This window comes from Macaca thibetana, chromosome X (assembly GCF_024542745.1).
Source record: "Macaca thibetana thibetana isolate TM-01 chromosome X, ASM2454274v1, whole genome shotgun sequence".
Taxonomy (NCBI): Eukaryota; Metazoa; Chordata; class Mammalia; order Primates; family Cercopithecidae; genus Macaca; species Macaca thibetana.
This window is the reverse complement of record NC_065598.1, coordinates 102,817,953-102,836,041: the sequence shown is the minus strand read 5'-3', so window position 1 is coordinate 102,836,041 and position 18,089 is coordinate 102,817,953. Positions and strand designations below refer to the sequence as shown.

General features: G+C 37.4%; 1 protein-coding gene across 1 annotated transcript in view; it reads left to right on the top strand.

The window, feature by feature from the left end:
• Positions 1-18,089, top strand: part of NUP62CL (nucleoporin 62 C-terminal like) — a 105,384-nt gene that overhangs the window by 40,075 nt on the left and 47,220 nt on the right. The gene's annotated exons all lie outside the window — the stretch shown is intronic.

Sequence of the window (18,089 nt, the reverse complement as noted above, 5' to 3'; positions counted from 1 at the left end):
TTTCTTCTTGGGGAACAAATGTTATTTATCTTTAGGGATATAATAAACTCTTCAAGGTTTCATCTGTCTCTGGCAAGGTGGCGTCCAATACTAAGAACTGTTTTCCCCAGGTAGAGGAAGTGGCGGGGTGGGGGATGGGTCCAGGATCTGAGATTAATCTTTAAGCAGTTGGCTTCCCTGAACAATGTTGGAAATACAGAAGCTCAGTGGCTGAGGAACACAAGGATTAGAGAGATTCTGTAACTTTCCCAGGACCGTGCTGTCGGTAAGCAGAGACAACTGAATTTGACTCCTAATTCCGTTTTAAAGTAATGAAACTTGAGAGATCTAAAATATTTTTTAGAATACACCCAAAGGTTTCTGTGGATTTATAGCTATGAAAAATGGATATAGTTTAGCTAATTCTTTTATAATATATAGAGTGTTTTAAAACACTGGTTAAATAATTTATTAATGCAACATTGAAAGAAATTAAAGATGAAAAATCACTCAATTCTGCTACCATAATATAACTGATAATTCTGTTCCCCTCCTATCATTATCCATATGTACCTATGTTTTTACATGATTGTGATCCTTTTTCGTGTACTTTTTTGTTATTTTTATTTAATATTGTTTTGGAAATTTTTTTCCATGTTGTGATAGTCTTTATATTTTGCATTATTAACAGCAACCTAATATTTCATAGAGTGAGTTAGCTATAATTTACTTAGCCTAACTAACCAACAACAGAAAATAAGACACTATGTGTGCTTTGAAAAGGGAGATGTAGCCAGGTGCGATGGCTCACACCTGTAATCCCAGCACTTTGGGAGGCTGAGGCAGAAGAATCACTTGAACTCAGGAGTTCAAGACCAGCCTGGGTAACATAGGGAGCCCCCATCTCTATAAAAAATATTAAAAAATTAGTCAGGCTTGGTGCCATGTGCCTGTGGTCCCAGCTACTCAGGAGGCTGAGGTGGGAGGATTGCTTGAGCATGGGAGGTTGAGGCTGCAGTGAGCTGTGATTACGCCACTGCACTCCAGCCTGGGTGACAGAACAAGACCCTGTCTCAAAAAAAAAAAAAAAAAAAGTAAAGGGAGATGTGAGATGTGCTAATATAGTTATTCCATGATGTCTTGGGTTATTTAAAATCATTTCTATAACTGTATCTTACGTAACAGTGAGCTCAATAGGAAGCCTAACAGGAAGGCCAGATCTAGATCTGGACCTGAGCTGGGAGTTTTTGCCCCTCTTGGATGTATGAATTTGACAATCAAGATTTCTATGTGCTAGAGCAGGCAGTGATCAGCCCTGGTGTCCTTTATACATATGAGTTAGGTTGAATATACTTTTTTACTTTTTTTTTTTTTTTTTTTTTTTTTTTGAGACAGGGTCTGCTCTGTCGCCCCAGCTGGAGTGCAGTGGTATGATCACAGCTCACTGCAGCCTCGACTTCTGGGGCACATGTTACCATACCTGGCTAATTTTTTTTTTCTTTTTTGGTAGGGACTGGGTTTTACCACGTTCCCCATGCTGGTTTCGAACTCCTGGGCCCAAGCAATCCACCTGCCTCAGCCTCCCAAAGTGCTGGGATTACAGGTGTAGCCACTGTGCTTGGCCCAGCAGCATTTTTTTTTTTTTTTTTGGTCAGCAGTGTTTTTGAGATTTTTAAATGCAAATAAAGTTATTTTTTATTGCTATATAGTATTCCAATATATGACTAAATCACTTTTTAAAAAATCTCCATTCCCTTATTGCTGTTGGACATTTAGGTTGTTTTAAATATACAGATAAGATTCATATAAATCACGCAAATATTGTTATGATTCCACTTGCATGAGGTACCTAGAATAGAGTAATTCATAGACAGAAAGTAAAATAGAGGTTACCAGGGGCTGGAAGACGGAGGAAAAGGGAGTTAGTGTTCAGTAGGTACAGAGTTTCTGTTCAGGATGATGAAAAATTTTTGTCAATAGATAGTTGTGACAGTTGAATAACATCATGAGTGTACCTCATACTACCAAAATTGTACACTTTAAAATGGGTAAAATGGCAAGTATTATATGTATTTTACCACAATTAAAAAACTAAAAATTAGAAACATAAGAATTATGCTTTTTTTTTCAGAAGCATATGTTTAATTGCTTTATTTTCTGTGGAGTGAGGCCATGAAAAAAGCGAACATCCTATTAAAAAATAAACTTTAAGTTATATTAGCCAGATCTGTTTTTCCTTGTAAATAATAGTTTTTGAGGTCTTTATATGACAGCTTTTCTTACTTGTATGTTTGTAAAAGGTTTTTATGATTATCATTCTTCAGAATTCTCCAGTTTTTTGTTTTTTGAGGGTTTTTTTGCTCTACTTTTCCGGAGGTTTGGGGAAGATTCTTATAAATATGGGCATACCTTTGAGGCTGTCTTTTGCATTTGACTGCTATTCACCAGTTAGTTTCCTTAGCTAGTTCTTTCAAGTATTTTACTCACTCTCCTCCCCTCACCTACCCTCCGCTATTCCCTGCCCTCTCTTGCATTCCTCCACCCCCTTTCCAAGCAGCCATACCTCTTCCTAGGTCTTCATGCCCACACATACGCTCTGCCCTCCCTTGGGTCCTTCTCAGCTCCTCCAAGATTCTCTCTCTCTCTCTCTTTCTTTTTTTTGAGACGGAATCTCGCTCTGTTGTCCAGGATGGAGTGCGGTGGTGCGATCTCGGCTCACTGCAACCTCCGCCTCCCAGGTTCAAGCGATTCTCCTGCCTCAGCCTCCTGAGTAGCTGGGATTACAGGCACTCACCACCACACCTGACTAATTTTTGTATTTTTAGTAGAGACGGAGTTTTACCATGTTGCTCAGGCTGGTCTCGAACTCCTGACCTTATGATCTGTCCACCTCGGCCTCCCAAAGTGCTGGGATTATAGCCGTCAGTCACCATGCCCGGCCTGATTCTCCCTCTCTTGATTCTTTCTGGCTTTGGTCCCACTCACTCCTTTTCCAATTTTGTAACTGCTAAAGTCTCTCACTGAAAATGAGCAATTTACAGTCTTCAGCAATATCACACTTTTAACATTTGAAGAATTGATCCTCGTTTTGGGATTAAAATAGAAACTTTTTCTAGGTCTTAAAATTAGATTCTGACCTTAAGGCTTTGAGAAGCTATAGTATGAAGGGGGGAAAAAGAACTTAATATGAAAGATAATCAGCAAATTATACTGCTTAAGATCTTTGATATGAACTTGAAACCAACGCACCATTTTCAGAAGCCCTATATTTTGTTTTGGCATAAGATGATTACCATTTGAAGTTTGATCCCTCTCTGTTTCCTTCAAAATGCCTGGGCTAACTTCACCTCTCCCTATCAATTTCTCTCTGGGAACAGAAACATTTAGAGTAAGACATTAGTAATTCAGTTTTTACTTCCAGAGTTGGCATGCATAACTATTACTGACAAATAGGGTCATTACTGTGCTTTGAGGCTTAGATTTTTCTACTTTCTTCTTGAGTACTTTTTCTGGAAGACTTTATATCTTGGTGGTGCAAGGGGTTTCTTCTGTGAATTTGTACTTCCTTTGCGTCTCTGCCTGTCTAATTAATGATGTGTTAAACAATCATATGTATTGCCAGAGGTTGCTATTTATAGAAATGGTTTTATAACATGACTGATCATATGTGAATTTTCAGGCCAGATCTCTCAGTCATAATGTTCTTGAGAAGGTTGAGTGCCTTCGTGGAACTTGATGATTGTCAAGTAACTAGGCAGTTTAGGGAAAATGTTGCCTCTAAAGAAGAATAGTCTATTTGCTTCTAAGAAACTAGGAACAATTTTTAATAAATTATATGGCTAAGCTTCTGTGCTAGTCACCTCTTGACAGTCATTTCTCAAAGTAAATGTGGGGGAATTAATCATTACTCTCAAAATCATTTATACTTTTGAGACAGAAATCCTTAAACATTATGCTGAAATGGCTTATAATAGGTACCCAGGCTTGAACTGATTTTGTTTCTGCCTTTTGACACACAGTAGATTTATCTTCCTAATGATGTGTTGCTTAAGCTAGTATTAAAATAGAAGAATTGTGTCCGGTTCCTTCACTTACTAGTTGCTTGACCCTAGGAAAGTTAGTGTCTCAGAGCCTCTGCTTCCTCGGCTATAGAATGGAGATCAAAATACCTTTTTGGTTTGTTGTTAGGTAATGAAGGTAAGGGATTTCAGTTTCAGTAAGTGCTTCCTTTTATCTTTTTCCCTTTTTATTACATAAGAGAGTCTAGAACTTGAGTGGTAAAGTGGTGTGTCCTGAAATGACCTACCATCATTTATTGATTCTAGATCAGGTTTCCTACTACCGAGAACACTCCCAGAATCAAGAAATAATAGTAGGTAGTACACAGAGCAGATAATTTGCATGCTGATACATGAACTAGATGAATAGTAATTTTTTAAAATTATAATTTGAAATCCAGTTTATGTTCACTGTCTGGGCCAGCTGATAGTGTGTCCAGAATTGGTTCCTTCCGGTGGATTCCTGGTCTCACTGACTTCAAGCATGAAACTGCGGACCCTCACAGTCAGTGTTATAGTTCTTTTTTTTTTTTTTTTTTTGAGACGGAGTCTAGCTCTGTCACCCAGGCTGGAGTGCAGTGGCCGGATCTCAGCTCACTGCAAGCTCCGCCTCCCGGGTCTACGCCATTCTCCTGCCTCAGCCTCCCAAGTAGCTGGGACTACAGGCGCCCGCCACCTCGCCCGGCTAGTTTTTTGTATTTTTTTAGTAGAGACGGGGTTTCACCATGTTAGCCAGGCTGGTCTCGATCTCCTGACCTCGTGATCCGCCCATCTCGGCCTCCCAAAGTGCTGGGATTACAGGCTTGAGCCACCGCGCCCGGCCCAGTGTTATAGTTCTTAAAGATGGTGTGTCCGGAGATTGTTCCTTCAGATGTTCAGATGTGTCCAGAGTTTCCTCCTCATGGTGGGTTCGTGGTCTTGCTGACTTCAGGAGTGAAGTCGCAGACCCTCACAGTGAGTGTTACAGCTCTTAAAGTCAGCGTGTCGGGAGTTATTCATTCCTCCTGGTGGGTTTGTGGTCTCACTGGCTTCGGGACTGAAGCTGCAGACCTCTGCGTTGAGTGTTACAGCTCATAAAGGTGGCACGTCCGGAGTTGTTCATTACTCCTGGTGGGTTCGTGGTCTTGCTGGCTTCAGGAGTGAAGCCGTGGACCTTCGTGGTGAGTGTTACAGCTCATAAAGGTAGTGCGGACCCAAAGAGCAAGCAGCAGCAAGATTTATTGCGAAGAGTGAAACAACAAAGCTTCCACAGCATGGAAGGGGACCCGAGTGGGTTGCTGCTGCTGGCTCTGGTGGCCAGCTTTTAGTCCCTTATTTGGCCCCGCCCACATCCTGCTGATTGTTCCATTTTATAAAGTGCTGATTGGTGCATTTACAAACCTTTAGCTAGACACAGCGCTGACTGGTGTGTTTTTACAGAGTGCTGATTGATATGTTTACAAACCTTTAGCTAGACACAGAGTGCTGATTGGTGCATTTACAATCCTTTAACTAGACAGAAAAGTTCTCCAGGTCCCCACCCAATTAGCTAGACACAGAGCGCTGATTGGTGCATTTTTACAGAGTGCTGATTGGTGCATTTACAAACCTTTAGCTAGACAGAAAAGTTCTCCAAGTCCCTACCCGACCCAGAATCCCAGCTGGCTTCACCTCTCAATAGTGCTCTATAATTATCTTTGATTTGCTGGTTCTTCACCAGCAGTGAGGATAACCCCAGCATTATATTTTGGAAAGCTTTCACATAGCACTTTACATAAAATTAAATTAGACAAGGTAATATATGTGAAGAGTCCTTTGCAAACTTATTTTTAAAATAATATTTTGGTTATTCACTTAATGGAACCGTGAGAATTTTAGAAGTGAGGAAACCGAGGCTTCAAATGCATTTAAATGACTAGAACAGTCTAGTGGGCATCAACACTCATTCAGTTATTTTCTTTCTCTCCAGCCATTTAGTTAATGCAGTAAGCCCCATTTAGATTGGACTGCCAGGTGGGGAACATTCTACTCATTTCTAGTAGCCCTTCCAGTGAGCTCTGATGATTTTTGGGGGCCTAGTGGGCTTTCTGCTGAGGGCCTTTATCATCTAGTATTTCTTTCTTTGAATATGTGTGCTTGCATTGAGTCACCCAAGCAAGACTAAGCTGGGCTCAACATACAAAGCTGCAGTTTTGTCAGCTTTAAGCTCCTGTAGTTAGGCAGTGTGGATAAGGATAGGTTACTTAGAAGAGGAAGAGAGGTTGTCTGGAGAAACCCAACAAGGCAGAGATAGAGTATTCCTATTGATTGCCACAGATAGGGAGTACAGAGCTGTTTCCTATTTTTTAATAAAGTAATGATATGCATAGGGAAGCTAAAGTGTGCTAAGTTCCTGTTTGTTAAAAAAGGATAGGGAATACTGATTAATTTCAGACTTTGTTTTAAAAAATATAAATTTAAGTCTGTGTTAAAAGAAATAATTCACCTTTCTGTGTAAAAGCCCGTTCAAGGGTCACATCAAATGTGTTTCTCGGTTTTTTCTCTTTTTTTGGAGACAGAGTCTCGCTCTGTCGCCAGGTTGGAGTGCAGTGGCACGATCTTGGCTCACTGCAACCTCTACCTCCTGGGTTCAAGTGATTCTCCTGCCTCAGCCTCCTGAGTAGCTGGGATTACAGGCGCATGCCACCATGCCCAGCTAATTTTGTATTTTTAATAGAGAAAGGGTTTCACCATATTGGCCAGGCTGGTCTTGAACTCCTGACCTCAAGTGATCTGCCCACGTCGGCTCCCAAAGTGCTGGGATTACAGGAGTGAGCCACCATGCCGAGCTCGAAAAGTATGTGTTTTTTTTTTACTACTATATAATTCATCCATGTAACCAAAAACCACTTGTACCCCAAACGCTATTGACATTTTTTTAAAGTAGTAGATATGTAGGATGAACAAGTCTAGAGATCTAATATATAACATCATGAGGATTATAGTTAACAAAATTGTGCTGTATTAAGAGTATCTGCAAAACTGAGTAGATTTTTGCTGTTACACAAAAAATGGATAATTATGTAAGATGATGGGTATGTTAATTTGCTTAACTATAGTAACTATTTTATTATTTATATGTATCCCATAACATTAGGTTGAATATATTAAATATACCCAATAAATTGATTTTTAAAAGCAAAAAGTATGTGTATTCTGCTTTGTTGGGTGAAGTGTTCTATAAATATCAATTAGATCCTGAAGGTTCATGATGCTTTTGAATTCTTCTGTATCCTTGCTAATTTTCTGATAAGTTCTATCAGTTGGTAAGATAGGGGTATTGAAATCTCTAACTGTGTAATAGTGAATTTCTCTGTAAGTTTCATCAGTTTTTGCTTTACATATTTGGAAGCTCTGTTGTTTGGTTCATACACATATGATTACTAAGACTTTTTAGAGGATTGGCCCTCTTATCATTGTGTAAATATCCTCCTCTGTCTATGGTAATTTTCTTTGTTCTGAAGTCTATTTTGTCTGCTAATAATATATCTACTCCCTACTCTCTTTTGTTTAATGTTGCATGGTATATTTTTTTCCTATCTTTTTACTCAACTTGCCTATATCATTACTTTTGAAGTGACTTTCTTACAGACAACATATAGTTGAGTTGTGTTTTTAATTCCCTGTACCAATTTTTAATTGGTATGTATAGGCCATTTACATGTACTATAATTATTGTATTGCTGTATTAGGGCTTAAGTCTGTCATTTTTTAAATTACAATTTTCATTTCTCTGTTTTCCATTTCTGCCTTCCTATTGGTTATTTGAACATTTTTTAGAATTCCATTTTGATTTGTCTATAGTGTTTTTGAGAGTATCTTTTTGTATAGCTTTTACGGTCACCCTAGATATTATATACAGTATATATATCTTATCACAGTCTACTGGCATTGCTGTTTTACCAGTTTGAGTGAAGTCTAAAAATTGTTCCTCCCTGTATGTCCCTTAACCCTTCTCCATTTGTAATGTAATTGTCTTAAATATTTCCTCTACATATATTTAGAGCCATATCAGATAGGTTTATAATTTTTGCTTCAGCTTTCAAACATAATTAAGAAAACTGAAAGTAAGAAGGAAAGCCTATTATATTTACCCATATTTTTGCTTTTATTTGTTGTTTTTTACTTCCCGAGGTTCCAAGATTCCTTCTTTTATAACTTCCTTTAGCCATTTTTTTTTTTTTTTTTTTTTTTTTTTTTTTTTTTTTTTGAGACAGAGTCTCACTGTGTCGCCCAGGCTGGAGTGCAGTGGTGCGATCTCGGCTCACTGCAAGCTGTACCTCCGAGGTTCACGCCATTCTCCTGCCTCAGCCTCCCGAGTAGCTGGGACTACTTTTACGGTAGTCTATTGGCAACAGATTTTCTGAGCTTTCCTTCATCTCTCAATGCCTTGATTTCCTCTCTTTTTTCTGGAGGATATTTTCGTTTGCTCTGAGTTAACAGTTCTTTCAGCACTTGAAAAGTATTGGGCTACTTCTTTCTTGCTTTCCTGCTTTCTGATGAGAAATCCTCTGTCATTCAAATAGTCTTTTCTCTCTTGGTTAGATGCCATTTTTCTCTTACTGCTTTCAAGTTTTTTTCTTTGTCTTTAGTTTTCAGAAGTTTAATTGTTATGTGTCTTTGTGTAAATTTCTTTGTGTTTATCCTTTTTGGGTTCGCTCTGCTTCTTGAGTCTGTTCATTTATGCCTCTTTCCAAATTTGGGACATTTTCACCTATTTTTTCTATCAGCTGTTATTTACTTTTTAGCGCTACCCTCTTTCTCTTCTTGTCTTTGATGACATGAAAGTTAAGTTCTTGCTTATAGTCCAACAGGACCTGATGCTCTGTTAATTTTTTTTCAGTCTATTTTTCCCTGTTGTTTGGATTGGATAATTTCTATTATTCTATCATCCTGTTCACTGATTCTTATTTCTATACTCTCCTTCTATTCTACTACTGGTTCCTTCTACCAACCTTTGCATTTCTTCTATTACAAATTTTTCATTCTAAAATTTTTGCTTGGTTCTTTATAACTTCTCTTTCTTTACCAAGAGTTTCCTTCTTTCTTTCTTTCTTTCCTTTCTTTCTTTCTTTCTTTCTTTCTTTCTTTCTTTCTTTTTCTTTCTTTCTTTTCTTTCTTTCTTTCTTTCTTTCTTTCTTTCTTTCTTTCTTTCTCTTTCTTTCTTTCTTTTTCTTTCTCTTTCTCTCTCTCTCTTTCTTTCTCCTTCCTTCCTTCTTTCTTTCTTTCTTTCTTTCTTTCTTTCTTTCTTTCTTTCTTTCTTTCTTTCTTTCTTTCTTTCTCTTCCTTCCTTCCTTCCTTCCTTCTTTCTCTCTCTCTCTGTCTCTCTCTCTCTTTCTTTCTTCTCTTTTTTTGTGCTGAGGCAGTTTTTTTCATTTGTTTGAAGTGTGTTTATAATTGTTTGTTGATGAATTTGTTTTACATGAATTCTTTAAAATCTTTGTGATTTTTAAATTGAAACCTAGATATGTTCATACTATGTTATGAGACTCTGGATCTGATTTAAACCTTTTGCTTTGGCTGACTTTATTTGACATTGTTCTGGCAGTAAAAATGCTGCCTTTTTACTGCAGAATGGGAGTAGGACTTCAGTTTCCATATATGGTCTCAGTGGACACCAGAAATGAGGATCTCCAAGTTACTGCTAGGTGGAGTGGGGATTCCTGCCCCCAATATGGTTTCTACTGACAAGGTGAGAATGGAGTTCATTAACTGCTGGCAGGGATGAAAAACCTGGCTTCGAATTTGGCCTTCTTTGACACCACCCTGGTGAGGGTGTTGGGATGCCATTTTATAGCCTCACAAGGGTGGGTGTCTAGGCTGTCCACTTGGTGTTTGCTGGCCTGAGTGCAGATAGGACCACAGATTTTTCTCTGGTGGTTGGTTATAGTTAGAGTGATTATCGTCTAAAAGTTTTCTGAGTTGCTAGGCTGCCCTTCCTTGCCCTTTGTCTAAAAAAGCAGACCTTTTTGTTAGGACTTTTTGAAAAATTTATACCCATTGTCATTTCTGGGTTGCCAGCCTGTTCAACTCCAAGCCTGGGAAATATGAGGCAAAAAGAAAACCTAGGGAACTCACCACCATATTGTTCCTTTGGTCTTGGAATCCCTAGCCAGTTTGCCTTCTTCTCTCTACCTTTCAGGATCTTCTTAGGTTTATTTATTTTTTATCTTATTTTACTTTTCTCTCTCTCTCTCTCTCTCTTTTTTTTTTTTAAGAAATAGAGCCAGAGTCTCATTATGTTGCTCAGGCTGGTTTTGAACTCTTGAGATCAAGTGATCCTCCCACCTCAGCCTCCCAAAGTGCTAGGATTACAGGTGTGAGCCACCACTCCTGGGCTTCTTACGTCTATTTTATACATAATGTCCTGGGGTTTTAGTTATATTTAGGGGGAAGAAGAGGGAGAAGTACAGCTACTCCGTCTGCCCTGAAATGGAAGTCCTTGAGATTTTAATTAATTAAAGACACGGTCTCACTCTGCTGCCCAGGCTGGAGTGCAGTGACACAATCACAGCTTACTGCAGCCTCAAACTCCTGGGCTCAGGTGATTGTCTTGTCTCAGCCTCTCGAGTAGCTAGGACTGCAGGCACATGCTGCCATGCCTGGCTAATATTTTTCTTTTTAGAGACAGGGTCTTGCTATGTTGCCCAGGCTGGTCTTGAACTCCTGGCCTCAAATGATCCTCCCTCCTTGGCCTCCCAATGCACTGGGATTACAGGCATGAGCCACCACACCTAGCCTAAGATTTTAGTTATTATGTTGTCAAAACTTTCATTTTTTAGGGGTTCTCTCAAAGCTTATTTATGTAGGCCTTTCCATCTCAATATTCTTATTTTTTTGGTTATTTTGTGTTTTATATTTTTAAGAATCTTAATTTTTTTCCCCGTAAGTGATTAGTGAATTGAACTATTGTATTTTGTTAAATAGACATCCTTTCTCTATTAGTTGAAATTGCTGCCTTCCTGATACACCAAATTATTGTTTGACTTGGCTTGAGTCTGCTTCTAGACTTTCTATTCTGTTCTGTTGATCTCTTTTTCTTATTCTAGTATCACCATTTTTGTTACTGTAGCATGCCCCCCTATCTTGTAGTGTAAGGCCACTACCTCTATTCTCTTTTTAAAAAATTGCTATTTTCTATGTCCTACTATTTATTAAGATAGTTGGCATTTTCTTAAGTTCTTAAACATAAAGGAATTAAGGCTGATTTGGGGATCCTTATAGCACTAGATGGAGGAAATTGTGATATTGAACCCTTCTTCTAGTTCAGTAGTTCTCAACTGGAGACAGTTGGCCCCACCATGGGTGAATTTTGACCAAATCTGGAGACATTTTTGGTTGTCAAGACTAGGGAGATGCTACCGGCATGAGAGCCCAGGGATGCTGCTGAACATCCTACAGCGCACAGTTCAGTCCCCCACAGCAAAGACTTATTTGGTAATGTCGAACAACTCTGATCTTGTCCTATGATTAGGAAGCTAAGATTTTTGGCTTTTAAATCCTTTTCTAAGATTCATTTAACTTGAAAGCAAATCATATTAAGTGGTATTTGCTCCCCTAGTTATCTTTAGGTATGTGATTTAAGGTCAGGCCCCTGAAATTATGCCAGTATCTGGGACAAATGATCAAGATTTTAAAACATGGGCATAAATCAAGTGTAAATTTAATTAGAGATAGTGAAGAGGTTTCAGTAATATGACCAGTTACAAAATAAATAATACAAAAATCAATAGCTTTCCCATGTTTAAGCAATAGCAGTTGGGAAATATAATGGAGAAAGGTCTAATTAACAATTTCAGCCAAAAGAATGAGATGCATAGGAGTAAACTTTTAAAAATGTGCATGACTTAGATGAAGCAAACCACAAAATTTTACTGATGAATGTAAAAGAGGATGTGAATAAATGAAAAGACCCACTGAATGCTCAGACCCTATAAGATAAGGATGTCATTTATCTTTGAATTAATCTATACATTTAATGCAATTCTTGTAAAACCATAATGGGAATCATTGGGGGAAGGAAAGGAAGGAAGGACTTGACAAGATTTCAGAGTTTATATGGGGGAATAAATGCATGAGACTAGCCACCTCTTTTTTTTTTTTTTAAGGAAAGTAATGAGAACTTGCAAGAAAACATGTGAAAATTATTATAAATTTATTCTTTTCCTGTAAATTTAAAATATTATGTAACATAAAAAAATAATTCTAGTGCTATGGAACAGGGATAGAAAGAAAAATCAGTGAAATATTTTATAGTACCATACAGAAACAAACCTGTGCTTGTGAAGGTGACATTTCAAATTTGTGAGATAGAGAATACAGTAGTGAATAAATGAATTGCAGTAGCTGGCTAACCAGTTATTGGGGGTAAGGTAGAAAGTAAAACCATAGCCAGGCTCATGGCTCATGCCTGTAATCCCAGCATTTTGGGAGGGCATGGTGGGTGGATGACTTGAGGTCAGGAGTTCAAGACCAGCCTGGCCAACATGGTGAAACCCCGTCACTACAAAAAAAAAAAAAAAAAAAGCTGGGCATTGTGGTGCATGCCTGTAGTCCCAGCTACTAGGGAGGCTGAGGCAGGAGAATCACTTGAACCCAGGAGGCGGAGGTTGCAGTGAGCCGAGATCGTGCCACTGCACCACTCCAGCTGGGTGACAAAGCGAGACTCCGCCTCAAAAAAAAAAAAAAAAAAAAAAAAAGCGAAACCATAAATTTTTTTTAAAGCACAGGTGAATATGAAAATATGTAAATAATATTTCTGGAGTTGAGATAAGCATTTCTATAGGAGTTTAAAATAATATAGTCAAATGGTTCAAAAATAAAACTAAAAATAGCACAAATAGGTATATTATTCCCCATCTGCATCTTTATTACCCCTGCCCCCTTCCCATACTCAGTTAACCACTGTAATTGTATATGTCTTTCCAGAGCTTCTTCATGAGTTTGTTGAGAAATAAAAATACGTATTCTTAGTCCTCTGCCTTTTTTGATATAAATAGTATACTCTATACACTATTCTGTACCTTGCTTTTTAAACTTAAAAACTTTATACGCTTATTTTATACATTTGGAATGTCTTCACATTAGTCAGTACATAGCGAGCTTCCTCAGTATGTTTTTCCTCAGTATTTTTTATAGGATCATAGTATTCCATGCTCTGGATGTGCTATAATTTATATATCCAGTCCCTTGCTGATGGCCATTTGGGTTGTTTACATAATCCTTTACTAATGCAAACAGTGATGCAATTGGTATCATTTTACGTGTCATTTTACAGGTATGCAAGTATATTTTTGGGGCTAAATTTCCAGAAAAAGTATGGCTGTTTCAAAAGATAGATGCGTTTGTAATTTTTAAAACATTGACCACTTGTTTCCCATAGTTGTACCAATTTATTCCCCCATTTGGAACCTGTGAGGCTGCCTGCTTCTTTATAGTGTCCTTAACAGAGTGTGTTTAGTTTTTGACTTATAGTCATTTGTTAAATGAAATTATTCTCAATGTAGTTATAATTTGCAATTTTCTCTTAAAAATTAGGTTGAGCACCTTTTCATATGTTTAAGAGAAAAGTCTTTTTAAACATGATATGAAGACACAGACTATTATATGGAGACATAGACCAGAGAAAAAACTGTTGGAAAGATTTGACTACATAAAAATAAAATAAAAACTGAATGACAAACTGGGGTAGAGGAATTATTGCAACATATGACAAAATAAATAGCCTTGATATACACTTTTATTAAAAATCAGTAATAGCGTTGGTAGGAATGTAAATTGTCTCAATTTCTATGGAAAACAATATGGAGATTTCTCAGATAATTAAAAATAGAACCACCTTTTGATTTAGCAATTCCACTGCTGGATATCTACACAAAGGAAAAGAAACCAGTATATAAAAAAGACATCTGCACTTATATGTTTATTGCAGCACTGTTCACAATGGCAAAGTCATGAAATCAACCTAAGTGTCCATAAGTGGTTGATTGGACTATGCGGCCGTAAAAAGAATGAAATCATATCCTTTGCGATATCCTGGATGGAGCCAGAGGCCTAACTAAGTGAAGTAACTCAGAAAAAGACAATCAAATATCACATGTTCTCATGTATAAGTGGGAGCTAAACAGTAGGTACACATGGACGTTAAGATGAAAATAATAAACACTAGGGACTCCAAAGAGAGAGAGTTGGGGGTGGGGGTAAAGGTTGAAAAATTATCTATTGGGTACTGTGTTCACTATTTGGCTGATGGGTATACTAGAAGCCCAACCCCCACTATTATGCACTATTATGCAATATATCTATGTAATTTTAAAATAAAATTTGAAAATATCAGTAATAAGACAGTATTCTTTGATGTGAAAATGGGCAGGTGACATGAATAGGCAATTTCAAATGAAAAAAATTGAAGTACCGATGAAACCCATATTCAAAATTCAACCTCATTGTTCAGTTCCCACCTGTGAGTGAGAACATTCGGTGTTTGGTTTTCTGTTCTTGCGATAGTTTGCTGAGAATGATGGTTTCCAGCTGCATCCATGTCCCTACAAAGGACACAAACTCATCCTTTTTTATGGCTGCATAGTATTCCATGGTGTATATGTGCCACATTTTCTTAATCCAGTCTGTCACTGATGGACATTTGGGTTGATTCCAAGTCTTTGCTATTGTGAATAGTGCCGCAATGAACATACGTGTGCATGTGTCTTTATAGCAGCATGATTTATAATCCTTTGGGTATCGGGAAGGGGAACATCATACACTGGAGCCTATCATGGGGAGGGGGGAGGCGGGAGGGATTGCATTGGGAGTTATACCTGATGTAAATGACGAGTTGATGGGTGCTGATGAGTTGATGGGTGCTGATGAGTTGATGGGTGCAGCATGCCAACATGGCACAAGTACACATATGTAACAAACCTGCACGTTATGCATATGTACCCTAGAACTTAAAGTATAATAATAATAAAAAAAAATTCAACCTCTCAGATAGGTAATGAATTGTAAATATAAATGCCTTCGCTATACAATTGGTTATTTCTTTCTTCCTTTTTTTTTTTTTTTTTTTTTTTTAGATGGAGTCTTGCTTTGTCGCCAGGCTGGAGTGCAGTGGCGCAATCTTGGCTCAGTGCAACCTCCGCCTCCTGGGTTCAAGTGATTCTCCTGCCTCGGCCTCCTGAGTAGCTGGGACTACAGGCGTGCACCACTACACCCCGCTAATTTATTTTTTATTTTTAGTAGAGACGGGGTTTCACCATGTTGGCCAGGATGGTCTCTATCTCTTGACCTCTATCCTCCCGACTTGGCCTCCCAAAGTACAATTGGTTATTTCTCTAAAGTATACATATGATTCTTCTCCTAAATGAAACATAGGAGTATTGCGCTGTATAAATTTTAAGTAGTTTTTGTATGTGGTAAAGTTTCCAATTCCTTCCCCATATCTCCTTTCTGTCTCTTTCACCCCCAGAGGACCTAGATGTTTTGGATAGCAGAATCTTACATCATTTGTCACCATGACAGTTGAATGCAGGCAATAATAGATGCAAGTACAGTTACTTATTAAGCACCTTTTCCTTTTAAAGGTGAAATAGAATATCTGTAATTGTGTGTTAGAGTCTAGAAAAAGTTGGTTCAATTCAGCAGAAACACTTATTGAACGATTACTATTATGTGCCATGTGCATTGATCTGTAGTGGGGATGAAAAGATATGAAATTTGCTTTCAAGTAACTCATTAATCTTATTTGTGTTGTTATGCATTAATTTATTCTTATAGTTTTCTTTTTAAAGAGGCAGGTAATCTGTTTTCTGAAAATTTATTCCAGACCTTCATTTATTCTTTACGTACTGTACAGTTCACCCGTTTAAAATGTACAGTTCAGTGATTCACAGAGCTATGCAGCCACCATTACAACAGGCCATATTAGAATATTTTCATCATCCCCAAAATAAACTCTCTACCCATTAGCAGTCATTGCCCATTCCTCCTTTTCCCCAGTCCTTGGCAACCACTAATCTACATTTTGTCTCTGTAATGGAATCATATATTTTTAATAAACGGAATAATATATTATTCGGTCTTTTGTGACTAGCTTCTTTCACTTAGCATGCTTTCAAAACTCATTCATGTGGTAGCATGTATTACTACTTTTTCTTTTACGGCAAGTACAATTCTATTGCATGGATACGCTGTATTTTATTCATCTATTCATCAGCTAATAGGCATTTGGGTTTCTACCTCTTGTCTGTTTTGAATAATACTGCCATGAATATTCACATATATGTTTTTGTGTGAATATATGTTTCATCTCTTTTTAGCATATATATATATATCCCTAAGAGTAGAATTGCTGGGTCATACGGTAACACTATGTTAGCCCTTTGAGGAAATGCCAGTTTTCCAAAAAGGTACAGCATTTTACATTTCCAACAGCAGTGTAAAAAAATTCCAATTTCTCCACGTCCTCATCAACACTTGATCTATCTTTTTGATTATAGCCATCCTAATGGGTATAATGCAGTATCTCATTGTGGCTTTGATTTGCAATTCCCTAATGACTAAGGATAGTGAGCATGTTTTCATGTGCTTTCTTGGCCATTTGTATCAGCAATTTTGTGTCTTTCTGACCATTCTCTTGTAGTCACATCTACCTCTGACCACATCCTGGAAAGGTTCTCTACTTTAAAGGATTGGGGTCATTAAATTTTCTCACTTGGATAATTCAGGATATCTCAAGGTATTTAACCTTAATCTCATCTGTAAAGTCCCTTTTATCAAGTAAGGCAATATGTTCACAGGTTCTGGGTATTAGGCCATCTTTGGGGACCAGTTTTCTGTCTCTCACACCATATTAACAATAGTAAGTCTTTTGATCCGTAAACATGATATCTTTTTATTTATTTAGAACATCTTTAATTTCTTCAAATGATGTTTCATATTTTTGTGTACATTATGTAATTTAAAAATTGTCCTTGAGTATTTCTTTGTGAGCAATCATAAATGGAATTATATTCTTACTTTCCTTCATTTTGTATTGTTCATTGTTATAATATAGAAATGTAATTTATTTTTGTATATTAATCTTGTATCCTGCAACCTTACAGAACTTGTTTATTGTTCTAGTAGATTTTTTATTTCTTAGAATTTTCTGTGTTCATGATCATGTCATCTATGAGTAGAGATAGTTTTACTTCTTTCTTTTCAATCCACATGCGTTTTATTTCTTTTTCCTGCCTATTTTCCTGGCTAGAATTTTCAATGTATTGTTGAATCGAAGTGGTTAGAGCAGACATCCTTGTTTTGTTTCTGATGGTAGTGGGAAAGTATTTAGTCTTTCTCCATTAAGTGTGATGTTACTATAGCTTATTCATTAGTGCCCTTTATCCTGTTTAGGAAGCTCCCTTCTCTTCCTAATTTGTTGAGTGTTTGTGCCATGAAAGGGTATTGGATTTTATCAAATGCTTTTACTGCTTCTATTGAGATGATAATGTGTTTTTTTTAATAATAGCATAATTGAGGTATAATTCACATATCTTAAAATTCACCATTTTTAAGTATACAATTCAGTGGTTTTTAATATAGTCACATAGTGTACAACTATCACCACTATGTAATTTGAGAACATTCTCATCGCCCTCCCACAAAAAACCCTATACCCATTAGCAGTCACTCCCCATTACCTACTCCTCTCAGCCCCTGGGAATCATTAATATACTTTCTGTCTATGAATTTGCCTATTCTGGACATTTCATATAAATAGAATTTCACAATATGAAGCTTTTTGTTTGTTTGTTTGTTTGGTCTGGCTTCTTACATTTAGCATAATGTTTTCAAGATTCATTCATGTTGTAGTGTACATCAGTACTTAACTCTTCTGATTTCAGGACAGCCCTTTTCAGCTTTCTTTTCCCCTGGTTATCGCTGATAAACTAGCTGACTTACACCCTAAATTATTTTTCTCATAAAGCTCCCTGCCTCCTCTTAATTGTTTACCTCCCAAATCTCCATTTTTTAGAGTAAGGTTTTGGACTTGAA